General features: G+C 41.6%; 1 protein-coding gene across 5 annotated transcripts in view; it reads left to right on the top strand.

Moving 5' to 3' along the window:
* The window catches only part of NDST2 (N-deacetylase and N-sulfotransferase 2), a 138276-nt gene that overhangs the window by 61757 nt on the left and 62877 nt on the right, over window positions 1-13642 (top strand). Inside the window, exon 1 of one of the 5 annotated variants that reach the window (XM_026055799.1) lies at window positions 7408-7431. The exons of the other annotated variants lie outside the window; for them this stretch is intronic. The gene's annotated coding sequence lies outside the window, so the exon portion shown is untranslated. Of the gene's footprint in view, window positions 1-7407; window positions 7432-13642 lie in introns of those variants that run through there. 5 annotated transcript variants of the gene reach the window in all.

Genomic DNA, 13642 nt, shown 5'->3' with positions numbered 1-13642 from the left:
TGTACAGATACACAGGTTGTGCCTGGGAAGCTGGTACAGAGCAGCACTTTACACTGCAACCCCTGCGGGCTCTGGCAGCAGTGAAACAGAGGAAATTTTAAAGAGTATCGGTGTAGACAAGCCCAGTTCTGCTTTCATGGGAGGACTTGGTCCTGCAGATTTTATCTTCTGTTTAGGTTTGCTGTACCCTGCTCGTGTCACAGCACCTCACTATTCGCTTTCCTTTTAACTCGCAGAACTGCTTTCTCTTGTAGGTGAGGCTCCCCTTCCCTTATCTTTAAGAGGGTGTGTGAGAGACAATAGCAAAGCACTGAAAAAGCCCATTGCAATTGTATTGCCTGTGTTGTCAAGAATATTTTTGGAGCACTTGGAAAGGTGATTGCTTGAGGTGCAGTACTGTTTCAGATAAATTGGTAAGTTTAAGATAAAGTTGAGTAGAAATCAAACTGGTATAGAGGGGCCAGTATGGGTTGAAAGAGCAATTGCAGGAGGGTACTCCAGTGCAGCTGAAATGGAAGAAGAAAAAAAAAATCCACTGTTGGACAGGAATATATCTGCATAATTAATAGGGAAAAATGCTTTCAGATATGTGTAATTTTGTGTATATTCCCTTGGGGACAGCAGACTGTGTGATTATATACCACCTTTGATACTGCAGTCCTTTCTGCGTCTGTCTTTTCCTTCACATGTACCCAGCCTTGCAGTCAGGGGTTGCAGAATCCAGCCAAGTGTCAGGCCCCGAGGGCACCCAGGGGCCTCCATTGCCCTGAGCAGCCTCTCAAGGGGCTCCTGCCTGGGCACCCTCTGCCTGCGGGTCTCGGAGCTGTGTGAAATCTTGGGTCTGGGTCCTCGATCCTGGCCTGGGCAGCACTGTGGGCTGAAGACAGCTTCAGCCCTGTCCCTGGCCTTGTGTCTTGGGTGGACCTTGGTCCTACAAGGTCCTCGGACCGACAAGGTCCAAGGTTGTAACTAGCTTGTCTCCTGTCCCTTCTCCATTTGCTCCTGCCTGGACTCCCTTGCTCATTACTCGCCTTACTTGGGGCTGTCGATGGACCCGTCGCCAGCACCCGGCTCTGCCTGCCATGTTCACGTATGGGGAACCTGTGCCCCATCAGCAAGGGCACTGCCTGCGCTGGCGTCGCCCCGGCTCGTCCTCCCTCAGAGCAGCCACCCCTCTCTGTGCCCTGGCACCGCGAGACGTTGGGCCAAGGGAGCCATTCCTGCTGAGAAAGGAGCCGGAAGAGGTGGGACAACTTACCCGCGAGATCCCTGGCTCCTTTTGAAGGTGGAACAGCTGAAGACATGAACATATGCAAGCACAGGGTTAGAGTGTTTCTTTTCTTGATGGTGATGTTTTAGGGTTTTGTTTTTAAAGCTGTCCCTACCTGACACCAACTGTCCGCAGTGCTGGTAAACAACACGTGGCACGCAGCAAAGATCCTGGTCTCTGTCTGCCTGTCCTCACCGTAGGATCAGCTCCGGGAGGCCATGGTGACGCTGTTGGTGGCGGTCAGCACCTCTGTTGCTGGCACAAGTAATGAGCTGAAAGGGATTGCAGTGTGAAGGGGACGGCTTATACAGCAGCGAGCTCAAGGTCTCCAGGCAGAAGCTGTGAGAAATGTTTCCTGCCTGTTGGTTTTCTCCTGCTGATGAGCTCCTTAAATTCAGATTTCACGAACTGCAAACCTTTCTTGTCTGTCAGAGAAAAACCTGTAAAAACAACCAAAACCTGAAAATGTATTCAGTGTACAATTCTTTGATTTAGACGTTGAGGGTTTCACAGACTAGTGGTGATATCTGCAAGGGCTAAATCCCTGGTGAGCACAGTGGTCATATAGATGGCAGCAGAAACACAGGTTTCTATCAAAAACCTTAATTCTGAGGGAAAAGGATGATAAGCTACCTTTTCCATCACTCTCAGTAACTTCTATTTTGGGTCCTCCTGCAAAAGGAAAGCTGTACATTCTGTTTTTGAACATATTACATGTGTTTATGTACATATACACACCCTCTCAGCTCCTCGAGCAGTTATCGCTGCACTCAAAGAGGCCAGACCTACCCTGGTMCTAGTATCCAAACTGGCAATTTTCAAGGTATCTCAGGTATGTCTGTCCTTACCCTTCAGTTACAGCAGAAATTTTAAGGTGTGYGAATCCAGGACTGAGGCAGTTAGGAAAAAATTACAGCTTCTAGATTGGTATTACTTTTCTTAGGAGAGAATTTCAAGGAAAATCATAAAAGATTTATATTGGTAAGGCTTCCTGAAACACCTTTCATAATCTATCACTTTTTTAATGTCTGGTGCTAGAAGATCCAGAGGGCTATGCAGGAACTGATTGCTGCTGAAGTTTTGCTGATTATTTTCCAGCTTTGTTTAAATATTTAATATCTTAATAGTGGTAATGGAGAGATCCCAGAATATAAATCTAAAACTAGTCTCTTATTCTAACCCCCTTCACTGCTCAACTATATTCTGCATTCAGAGGTCATTTTCTTCCAGCTGAGTGGGATGGACATAACGTACTGCTGGTGTTTCCACGTAACACTCCTTCGCCTTGTCAGAGACATGCTTAACATGAGCTATGCAATAACTATTGTTACCTCTTGTTAACTGTCTTGGGTATTTCTGGTGTCTAGTTGCTGTTCAGTATCTTAAATACTAAATTCAAAATCACAATTTTGTGCTCATATACTGAGATTGCTGTTCAGTTCTTGTCTGAAAACCTGTTGTCTAGTTCTAATTTATGTGTTTGGGGTTTTGTTTGTTTGTTTTCACACCTTCCCTACAAAGGTTGARGGAAGGTCTTTGTACTTTGGCTCTTTTCCTGCGTTTATCACTGTGTGATCTTGATACCTACATCCATTGTCACAGCRAATACTTGCCCAAAAATGGTGGGTGCCACAGCGCGCTCTGGGAGCAGCAAGGCTCAGTGAGGACTCTCTCAAAACCCAGTGACTTTTTATAGGTCAGGCCTTTCATTAGAGACCCCAGCTATTTGCTCTTCACATAGTAAGAAATAGATTTTGCTGCTATTAGGAGTATTTTGGAGTTGTGAATCTGAAACCGTACTTTTCCCCATTTTATATGTGATCTCGTTTTCAGTACAGCTTAAAGGAAAAAAAGGCTTTCTTTTTGATCACCACCCTTCACTCAAGCCCATCACCTGTTATCAGTATTGAACTTTCTATAGGTCTGTATGTCTGGACTATATCTATTTTTTCCCTACATTATGTTTCTAAGAGGAAAAAAACTGGTCCAGGTCCTCATTCTCTTGTCTCAATAAATGCTGTGTTGCTGCTGTCGTTGTCATTTGGAGAGCTGCTGCCAAGATCACTTTCCTGACCCATTGTTTGGACCATATTGTCCCTTTCTTTATATCCACCACTGTTCCTTGTCAAAAATAAGTAATATGTCTTCCTTTATGTGGCACTATATAGCTTGTCCCCCATCTGAATGAGCAGTTCAAATTCAGTGTGGATATGTAAATTTTTTTCTCAGGTCCATGATAACAGACTCTATCCCTCACTTCATAAATTATCCAAGTGTCATCTGCATGTTTTCYTCCCATTCTGCCCCTCTTATTTAGGAAGGTCTCTCTAGAAATATTTGCAATGTCTACCAAAAAACAATTTAAAAAAAGTTAGACCACTGTTGTTGACTACTGTTGTCTCACCTTCTGTTGCAGCTTTGCCTATATGTCTTTGTGTTGTCTCTCTTATGCTTAAATTATAAGCTCTTTTTTGTTCTGTGTTTGCGCAGCACCCTTCCTAACACTCTTCATCCCTACTAGTTCTAATAGTTACAGTGATACAAATAACAAACTTTTCCTGAAAAGAAACTACTGTTATGTTTTCCCCATTGCCAGTAGAGGATCAACGCATCTGTCCATCCGGATTCAGTGTCCTTTCGTTGCTGACAGTAGTTCCTGTTGTTCAAGAGCGAATTCTGTGGAAGACAGTTATGTTACAATTCCTAGAAGATGTTTATTGCTAATCTGCAGGAGTAGAAAAACGTTGTATCCTGAAACAGGAGAGTTTCTGACTTTTGTGATCTTTGTTGTTATTAATTTAAATGTGCTTATTATAAATATTAATGTTTCATACTTTTCTTGGCTCTTGACATCCAGTGTTATATTGTCATGGTAGGTACTACTGCATAATTGCGTACAATGTGAAACTATATAATCTCAAATCAACCAAATTTTTGCCACGGAGTTTCATTGCGTATTCCCTTGTTCTTATATTAGGAAACCAAATTAATAGTTCTTAATCTGCCTACTCTGTCCTCTTGACTGTTTTAGACTTAAAACCTATCCCCTGTCTGACTGAAAACAAAAGTCAGACTTCAGATGAGTTTCTTTATGTTAGGTTTTTCCTTTAGCAATTTCAATGGCTTCAATATTGTTCTGTTATTTTAGGATAAAGTGGTGAGAACTGAACAGTGTTTCACAGTGGAGAGCATATATTAATGCTTCTTGTACTATTTACCTTTACATTCCTTGTACATCTTAATATAACTTATTTACGTTTTACTGCATTTTTGACTGTCACTTCTTATTGACTGCATTGCATGCCTTCGTGAAGGTGTCTGGGTTTTTTTCCTTTTTTTTTTTTTTTTTTTTTTTTAAATTTAATGCACCAAAATGTTTCTTCTTAGTTTGATTCTTCTGAAGGGAATATATACATATTAAACTATTATGTTTGTTACAATTTGTTTGTATTGCCAAAGTATTTAGGAACCCTGATCACAGGTCAGGTGCCAGCTGTTTTGGGTGCTCTGTGAATGCTCTGGGTGCTGTGTGCAGCACAAAAACAATCCACCATTTCAATTCATTTGCAAGCTGTAGAAGTCAGGCTTAATAATCTAAAAATCTAATCTAAAAATGGTGTGCCACCATTTGTGCTTCTTTATAGTGCAGTGTTTGCTACTTCAAATCTTTAAAATCTTTTCCTATTGTTACATTTGATTAGTTCAAATAGACATATTTGCTGTTCACCACTGTTAGGATTTTATCAGATTTTATTGACAGCTTGTTTTGCGTCAATGTTATGTGCCATTTTTCCTGAATCTTTTTAGTCTGTATTTTATACCATTTCTATAATTTGAAAGTTGTTTCCCTACAGATTGGATTATGTTTTCCTCTTAATGGAAAATGTTCTTATTAGACTCCTTTGCATATAACAAATCTTCTCCTACCTCATTAATGTAATGTAGTCTGGTTTATAACCCACTGTAATCAGAACCGAGTGACTTTTGTCGTTCTATGATGTTTCCGTTTGCTTGCTAAGTTGTTCCCTTCTTACATGGCAGAGTAATTTTCTCTCTCTACACTATTCTTCATCTTACATCTGCCTCTTTTTCCCCAGATGTTGCTGGTCTAAAAATGGGACAGGAATTTGCCCTGAACTCAGCAGACCCCAAATACTGTATTTGAACATCTTTGTAGGCTACAGTATATAAATATGCTTTTGATGCCTCCTGTAGGGAGGAAGTTTTGAAAGCGGTCTGAGCTAAATCACAGCTCTGTCCTTTCCACATCCTTCTGCTCTGGGGGATACCTGGAGTAACAACAGGCTGCTCAGATAAACCAGTTATCAGATCCAGATTTTCCAGCTGTTTCCCCCCCTTTACCACCTAGGCATTATTCAGTTCTGTCCTRTCCTTTGCCAGCCTACAACAACAGCTATCTGTTAGCTACTTGGGGCGTATCACCACTTGTCAGCAATTGTGCGTTATTTCCGTACCACAGCTTCAAAATCCGTGTCTGTCTTTTGAGCTCCGCAGAGGCCTTCCTTTCTCTTGCTGCCAGGTTATAGAGCTGCCACGTGCTGCAAAGGGGACTGATGAATGGTGCAAAGGAGCATCTGCTGGCAGAAGATTGCTGAGGGACAAATCTAAGGGCAGGGTCCTTTCCTAGTAAACTGGAGGTCTGAATTTCCACTTCTACCAATGTCTTCACATGTCAAAAATAACATGCTGTCTGTTGGGGAATTCCTGATACTTCCTGTAGCAAGGAGAAAATAGCATGGTTCCTCTGTTCAGCATAACACGATGAATGATACAATATGTGAATACTTCCTTTTCTCCAGTATTAGATGCCGGTGGGCCTTGTTTGTCAGCAGAGCTGTGAATGCAGATTTTTTGCAGATCTATTTCAAAGAGTTGCTGCCTACTTCTCTGAACTTCCATGGGAATCAATGAAAGCTTGGGCAATCAAGCCAAAGTGACTTTTATTTTTACTTACATGAGGCCTGGSGAAAGGGTTGCCTGGTTTATGAGCACTTCATTGCTATGCATTAACTTTCCCCTTGAGTGGAAGGTAACTTGACCAAGAGCAGTGGGCCCGAGCAGCATAAGGACAAGCGCTGGCGTGGGCAGGGAGTCGGCAGCTCCTCAAGAGGCCAGGCTCCCTCGGTGCAGCCTCCCCAGTGTGGTTGGCCTCCGAGTTTCCTTGCACTTGCATTTCCTGCCGGAACAAGCTCTCTCTCTCCTCCCAAGTGCTCCAGGAGGTTGCTAACGAACCTCAGCGGGAAAAGACAAAATGAAGTTCAYGAATAGCTTTACAGTCCCCTTCTCCCGCCCACCCCCACTTCTGTCCTGGGAATGTGCTGCCCACGCAGTGACCAGAGAGGAATTTGGAGGCATTTGTAAGACAATGCCATATCAAATGTTCCACTCTCATGCTTTGTTCTGGTATTTTCAAAACCGATTACATGTTTCCTTTTGATTTGCCTGAATAAGCACATCTCTCTGAGCCTAAAAAGGGGAAAACACATTTGCAGATGTGTGAAGTCACATAACTGTAATAAATTGCTTTAATTACATATGGTGTGTATAGTTCCTGGAAGCCTGTTATGCATTTCTATGTCCAACAAGTAGCCTTTGCTGTTTACTCACTGCTGCTTACCAGGCTGGCCATCTTCCCGAAATAATCCTCACCTGAATTCTGAGTTCCCCAGTTGACAGACCCTCACTGAGATCCTTCTTGACCCTCAAATGCTCAGTGTCATCTTGGATGTTGTTCCAGTGGACAGGAAAAAGTAGACACAGTAGATTTTCTTCCTAGGAATTTTCTTTCCTAGGAATAACACATTTTTAAGTAATATATTTTTAATCTGGTTTATGAAGTTGTTAGAAAGATTGAAAAGTTACAGCTCAATGCAGATTTGTCTCACCAGCGAATACAGTTTTAGTAAACTAGTCAGCACGGGTGGATGTCATCTATATCACCCTCCTCAGGCAGTCACAGCTTCTGGGTGCTCGAACAGTGTTCTTGTATACTTTTCTACAGTTGCTGTTTTTCCTGGCAGGTGCCRTGTTCCTTCTATTTTCTTTTCCTTTACAGTATTATTCAGGAGGACTGGAAAGGGGTGCTGTCAAAGCACTTTGGCTTTTTTATCTCTGGATGACAAAAGCTGCAAAAATATAAGGTATTATTATGCTATTTTTACTACTGAGTAAATAATATTTCTCATTCCCTTTTCTTGTCCACTGTTTGTACTTTACTTACTGGTGTTTGTTTCAGTCTAGAACATGAATGTGCTTTTTAACTCTTTCACCTTTTGTAAGATAGACAGTTTTGAAATTGCTAAGCTTACGTAATTCCCTACAACAAACAGGGAGTGATCTAAAGTTTTGTGGAATATGAGAAAAGGTCTTAGTTCAAGTTTAAAATGAGGGGGCAAAGATTCAAGGAAAGCTTTTCTGCTTTCTGTTGGTGCTTCTCCATATCTGCAGGGGGGGAAGATGTTCAGTACTGTTGGGATTAAATATGGAAATGATACTGACAATGAAATTTTCCTCTGGAAAGAAAGGATTTTCAGACGGCTCAGAATCAGTTTGGAGAGCCGAAACAACCGTTCACATCATGGTGGCCTGTCTGTGCTCATCACCCCCTTAGCTTTCTCGGAAGAGCTCCAGGAAAGATGGCCAAGCTAATCCTACGTACATAGAAATGACCTTTATGCAGCCCTTCCCAGAACTGGAAAACTGATAGCGTTCATTTATTCCGCTGCTCATAACTCTGCATGTGTGAAAAACAGAGATAATTGTTCTTCCTTCCTGAAACTTTCTCTCTAGAAGTTGCTATGCTCTCAGGATATGATGRCCATACTAATGAATTCATCAGTCACAATAATCTGATTAAATTGATAGGGGAGAGGGAGCCAACAGATTATATAAATTGATTATTTTAAGATATATGAGATACCCAATTAGTGACTGACTCGCTCAACATTTAAATGGAAGTGTTGCACGAAAGATTTATTGATAACCAACATAACAGATTACATTGTTTTTTCAGCTGAGAGGAAGGCTTATGTACAGTTATAGGGACCTGTTAAATAAAACAGTGGCAAAGTACTGCATGTAAGAAATACTATATATATATTACTTTAATTTTACTTATTTTTATATGGATAGATATGTATATATGCATTTGCTTAGGAATGGGATATAATACGGACAGTACTAAGGATGGAGATTAGCATGGATTTTCAGTCTTGTGTCAAGCACTTTGGCCAGGACCTGATGAAAGTGTGTTCAGGCGCCTAGGGAACTGAGACTTGAGTAGGAAGAGAGTTGCTTCATGTCCCCGAGGTTTCAGGGGTCAATACCCTAGAGTATGGAGATAATGGAAGGGAAGCTTTCTGTCAGGGAGCATATGTTTTTGTGAAGATTACACTGTGTATAGATTAGGACTTTGGGGAGGGAGGGAATGGAAAGATGTGCTTGGAACATAAGACCATCTGCCAGTACCCTGGCATAGTCATTTCATTAATGAGACACTTATTAGCTTGAGTCCAGCTGAGATAGACCAGAAAGGCAGCAAAAAGGACAGAAAACTGTAATCCAGACACAATTTAAAACAGAGAAGACACAGCTCTGATAACCTGTAAAATCTGATTTTGTTAAATTAACTATTCTTGTTCTGCTTGGTCAGAAGGTATCAGTCTTGTCATTGATGAAAAATGTTTTCCTTAATTTTGTGATGCAATGTGAGACATCCTAAAGTGGGGAAAAATATGTAACTGATTTTGAGCTGGAATTGACAAGAAGGTGCTAGAAGAAAGGAAAAACTGCCATTTTTACTGGGAAGCTGTTTTTGCATCAAATGACTGCCTGCTCCCTTTGGTGCCCATTTGAAGGTGCCATGTATTTAATATTTTGTCTTATTTGTGATGATGAAGGATTGCACCTGGACGAGAGAACTGTGATAGAGCCASGCTCCAAGTCCTTGCTCTGCCAGCCACCTCAGAAACACAGCTTTTGCACAGATTATTTGCCCAGTCCGCCTTGTGCAAAACATCAGGTGTTTCTGAGCAGGCACAAAATAGTGCTCCGGTTTCCCTCAGAGGAAAAAAGCCAGCAGTTAGGAATCTAAATTCCTGATTCTGCTGCTGACTGGGTCAGTGAATATCCACAGTTGTGCTCTGTCGCTCAGTTTCCCTGTCCCATAAATCAGAAAAATGATACCTTCTGTTAGTGAGAGCTTTGCTATTGATTTGTGGACACAAGACTTAAATGCTATTTTATTTAATCAACTCCTTGTTTCTTTTGACATTTGAGTCAGACTTGAGTCTGGGTGCAGATAAGAGAGCAGAATCTTTGCTTGGACAAAATAGTGGTTAGAAGTGCCAAGTGGTCGGAGTGCTGCTGTTTGGGAAATGATCTTCCGTCTGTCTCTTATTATACTGTAGTTCAGGTTGGACTGGTAATTAAGTTGAAGGGAGAAGACAAGCAAAGAAAGTGTTTCCCATGAAGGGTCCTATAATCTGCAACTGCCTACATCCCCAGGAGCATGGATTTGTTTAGGGCATGGTTTGTGCACTTCACCAGGCTTGTGTGCGAAGGTGGTCTGATAAATAAGGCTGAGTGAAGGCAATTTCTGTTTGTGCAGTTAGGATAAAAAAGGCAGTTTCCCACAACATTTTTGCTGATTTATGACATACTCAGATGGGGATTGTTGCTGACTTTGTCTCTTGAAAATCTGTTGAAACAAAAGAAACATGCATTTTCAAGAAATGAATAGAAAAATATAGTTTAGAAGTGTCAACACACCTACGCAGAATGAGACTTAACTGGAAGGAGTTCAGTTAGTCATTCACTTTACAAATTCTCTTTTTATATTGCGGAGGGGAGAAGATTAGTGAGATGATAATCTGTGTTATTACAGAGATAAGAATGGGTTTTGGTTGGTTCCCAAAGGAGAAAGACTTTTTTAACATTATAAAACAAATCTTTGCTGTAATTCATGTGTAATGCATAGGCAGTTCCATGCCAAAAAAATCATTATAATACTGTACACCATGGTGTTTATACTCTTAAGTATATGTGCACATACCTGCAAAACATAAATTTCAGTCCTGACTCTGTGCCTGTTGAATTCAATGGAAACACTTCTGCTGGTTGTGACGCACATTAGATCAGATTTCCATGCTGACATGTAAGCGTTGCACAAGGCTCCAGCTGAAGGTTCTTCTTCTGCATAATGTTTTTCACCTGCCTTAAAATAGAAAGTATTTGATCGAAAGTCTTGAAAAAATTGTCCTACACACTGGGTCTTGCTGTGTTTCATCTACTGAAATGCTGTTGGATAGTATCCAATGGTGATAATATTCAACTGCTCAATATGCTTTTTAAATTGACAGTTCATGTGTTTTCTTTCTCAAGTAGTAGGAGAGTATCACTGGTCCCACAAGGGCACGATAGGTGAGGGTTTTGGCTCAGTCTACGTGTCTAAAAGGCTTTGCACTTAGTGAAGCCATAAAGAAACCTCCAGTTGGCTGGATGCCTCTCTCAAAAACACAAGTGTGGCCTTATTCAGAAATGATGCTGGAGAGAGTTGTGTATGTATCAGTCTCTGGGGGTGAGAGGAGTGGCAGGGGGAGCCTTCACTGATGTTCCAGCAAGCCAGGAAAGTCAGATGTTTACATGACAACACATGGAATTTAATCACTGATGGGTTCAGCTCAAATCACTGTGAAAGAAAGAATGAAAAGGGGGGAGAGAAAGCAGGAAGGCAGCAGAGAGCTTTTAACTTGAGATCTGAAGAGAAAGTAAGAAGTAAGCAGAAATTTTCATTTCATTTTAAGCACAAAAGCTCCCTTACTTGTTTATGTGAACTATAAAATTGTGGAGCTCTCCGCAGGGCTTTCCTTCCAGCGGCAGGGCACAGAGCTGAGTGCCTGCGTTAGGAGTGTTTGGTACTGCTTTGCTTTTGTGCCTTTTGGGATCAGTGATTCGCAAACAATGCTGCGCTGAGCTGCTTTAGTTGTGCTTCCCCGAGTCAATCTCTAAGCACTGACACTTCTCGCTGATCGTAACCCGGTGTCTTGGAGAATCTCGAGGCTTTTTTGATTAGCTAATCTCAAAGCATTTATGGTGTTCCTTGAACTCAGGTTGGTTGATCATGTGTACCTTTTTCAGATGCTATTCTTCCTGGCAATTCAACCACAGTCAAATTGTTGACTTCAAAAGACCAAGTAAAAGGATATGGCCGAGTCCTTGCACCTGTAGCATTAAAAGGATTGGTATTCCTTTCCTCTTCGCGCTTTGTTCTTGCGCTACTGCTTCAGATAGGCACAATCTTTAAGTGTTCTCTCATGGAACATAAGGAAAAAAGAATAGCTGGTTCATGCAAAGAGCTTTTCTAAGCAGTAATAAACAACAGGATCAAGCAGCTACAGCAGTTACATTCTTTTCAAATGGATTTGTGTGCCAGGTTGTTTTACCTCTGTGTCCCAGGAAATATAAAGGAAGAAGGGAGGGTGGGAGGCAGAGCTAAAATAGTGTACTTAAATGTTCTTCCAAACAAGCTCATATGGAAGCAGAGACTTCTGTGGAAGGCTCGGGTACATGTTTCCAATTGATTGCATGACAAGGTTTGGCGAGGATTTGAGCATTTTTATAGCCAAGCGTGGTGGCAGTTAGGAGCCCCCTGGGAGGAGGGAACAGGCTGTTCAGCATTTGCGCGCTCCTCACCAGCCGACGGCACCTGCAGCATTTGCCATCAGCGACTGGTGCAGAGGCATTTTGGAAAGCAGCAGCAGTGAGGAGCAGGGCTTGAGAAAGCTGTGGGGGAAGAGAGAGCAAACTGTCATACCTCCAAGTGTGGAAAAGATCCTAAAGATAGGTGTTTGCRTCTGAGCATTGGCTGAGCTGAAACTGGGGCTGAACACTGGCTAAGCAGGTGGAAGGTAAATTGGGTAAGAAGTTTTGATTTCTTCTTTCCCCTCCTCCCTCTGAAAGCAGGAATTGTTTTTAGCTGTTTTCTGTGTTTCCACATATGCACATTTCCTTCCTCTCACCTATTCAAAAAGGCAAAATGCACCTCATTAAGCAGGTGTGGATACAGCAAATCTGCTAACAAGCTTTATCCCTTCATAATTTGGCTTCAAGATACCATATTTAYTCTGTTTCCAGATCTGGAGTTCATTCAGCTTTGCCCTTTTGCATCCAGGAAGAAAGCCCATATCTGTAATTTTTAAAGGGTTTACGGGATGGAATATCTCTTTTCATTAAGTATTATTTCTGTACAACTRGTTCTGCTATGGCCACTTGCTGGGCGTCTTGGAAGTTATTACTGTGACCCTGAAACTGCATACAAGGAAGGCTGTTTAAACAGTACGCTTGAACTGAATTATGGGCACAACTCCATTTTCTTCACTGCAGTGTCCCTTTATACTTGTATCAAACTTGTGTTTTATACCTTTTATTTGGATGCAGATTATTGGCTTTATTGGCTTCTTTCTTTTTATGGAAATGAACGTTTTTAATTTGAATTAGCCCCTTAGTGTGGAGGGGTGATCATAACTTGGGAATGGTCAATTTTTAACATTGTAGGCTTCTTTGTGGGGTTAAGTGAGGAGGTGTTTATAATTTATTGACTTCTTTCCCCACCTTCTCAGATATTGCAGGAATCTCCTCTGTAATGCAGAGTGTACCTCGCATTACAATAAAAGACAGAGATAAAAGGAAGCATAAGGAGCCTGAAGAGACAACACAATCCAGATCAAATATTGACAATGATGAATGAAAAATGTAGAGATGGAATTGCATGGACTTAAGGTCAGCAAGCCTCTGACTTTATTTGCCATATTTAAAGGAGGGATAAAATGAGGGAAATAAATGACCCTCCTCTTGAATATCTCCCTGGTAGCTGTCAACTTCACTGTAAATTCGGTATCACCATTTAGGCACAAAGCCTTTATATAGTATTCTGTTGGCATTAAATTCATTCCTGTGGAAATCTGGCTTCTAGGTGTTTTCAAGCTGGCTGTCTGGAAACCTAACATTTCATTGTTTTTCATCAATCTGATAATTTGTTTGCTAATTTTGTAAAAACATACTTTTTCTTAAGATAACAGTGGCTTTATGACTGGTACAGGAGAGATGAGGGTTCGCTTTTTCAGCGTGACTCATGATATACTAGCATGAGGGAAAGACTAGTACCAAGTTAGGGCCTGTAGTTCTTCAGCATGCTATTAACTGTGAATGGTATGGGAAGGGGGAGCCTGAGCAAGCCACAGGCAGAACTGTGTAAATGGCCTGAACGGGGTGAAAGGTTCAAAGGCAGAACTTTGCTCCTTCAGCCCAGCACCAGCATCTCAATGAGCGTTGCTGTCAGGAGGCTGTGGCTCT

Source organism: Apteryx rowi, unplaced genomic scaffold (assembly GCF_003343035.1).
Source record: "Apteryx rowi isolate R43461 unplaced genomic scaffold, aptRow1 scaffold_126, whole genome shotgun sequence".
In the NCBI taxonomy this organism is placed as follows: domain Eukaryota; kingdom Metazoa; phylum Chordata; class Aves; order Apterygiformes; family Apterygidae; genus Apteryx; species Apteryx rowi.
The sequence above is the reverse complement of the archived record's forward strand: the minus strand, read 5'-3'. Positions and strand labels throughout refer to the sequence as shown.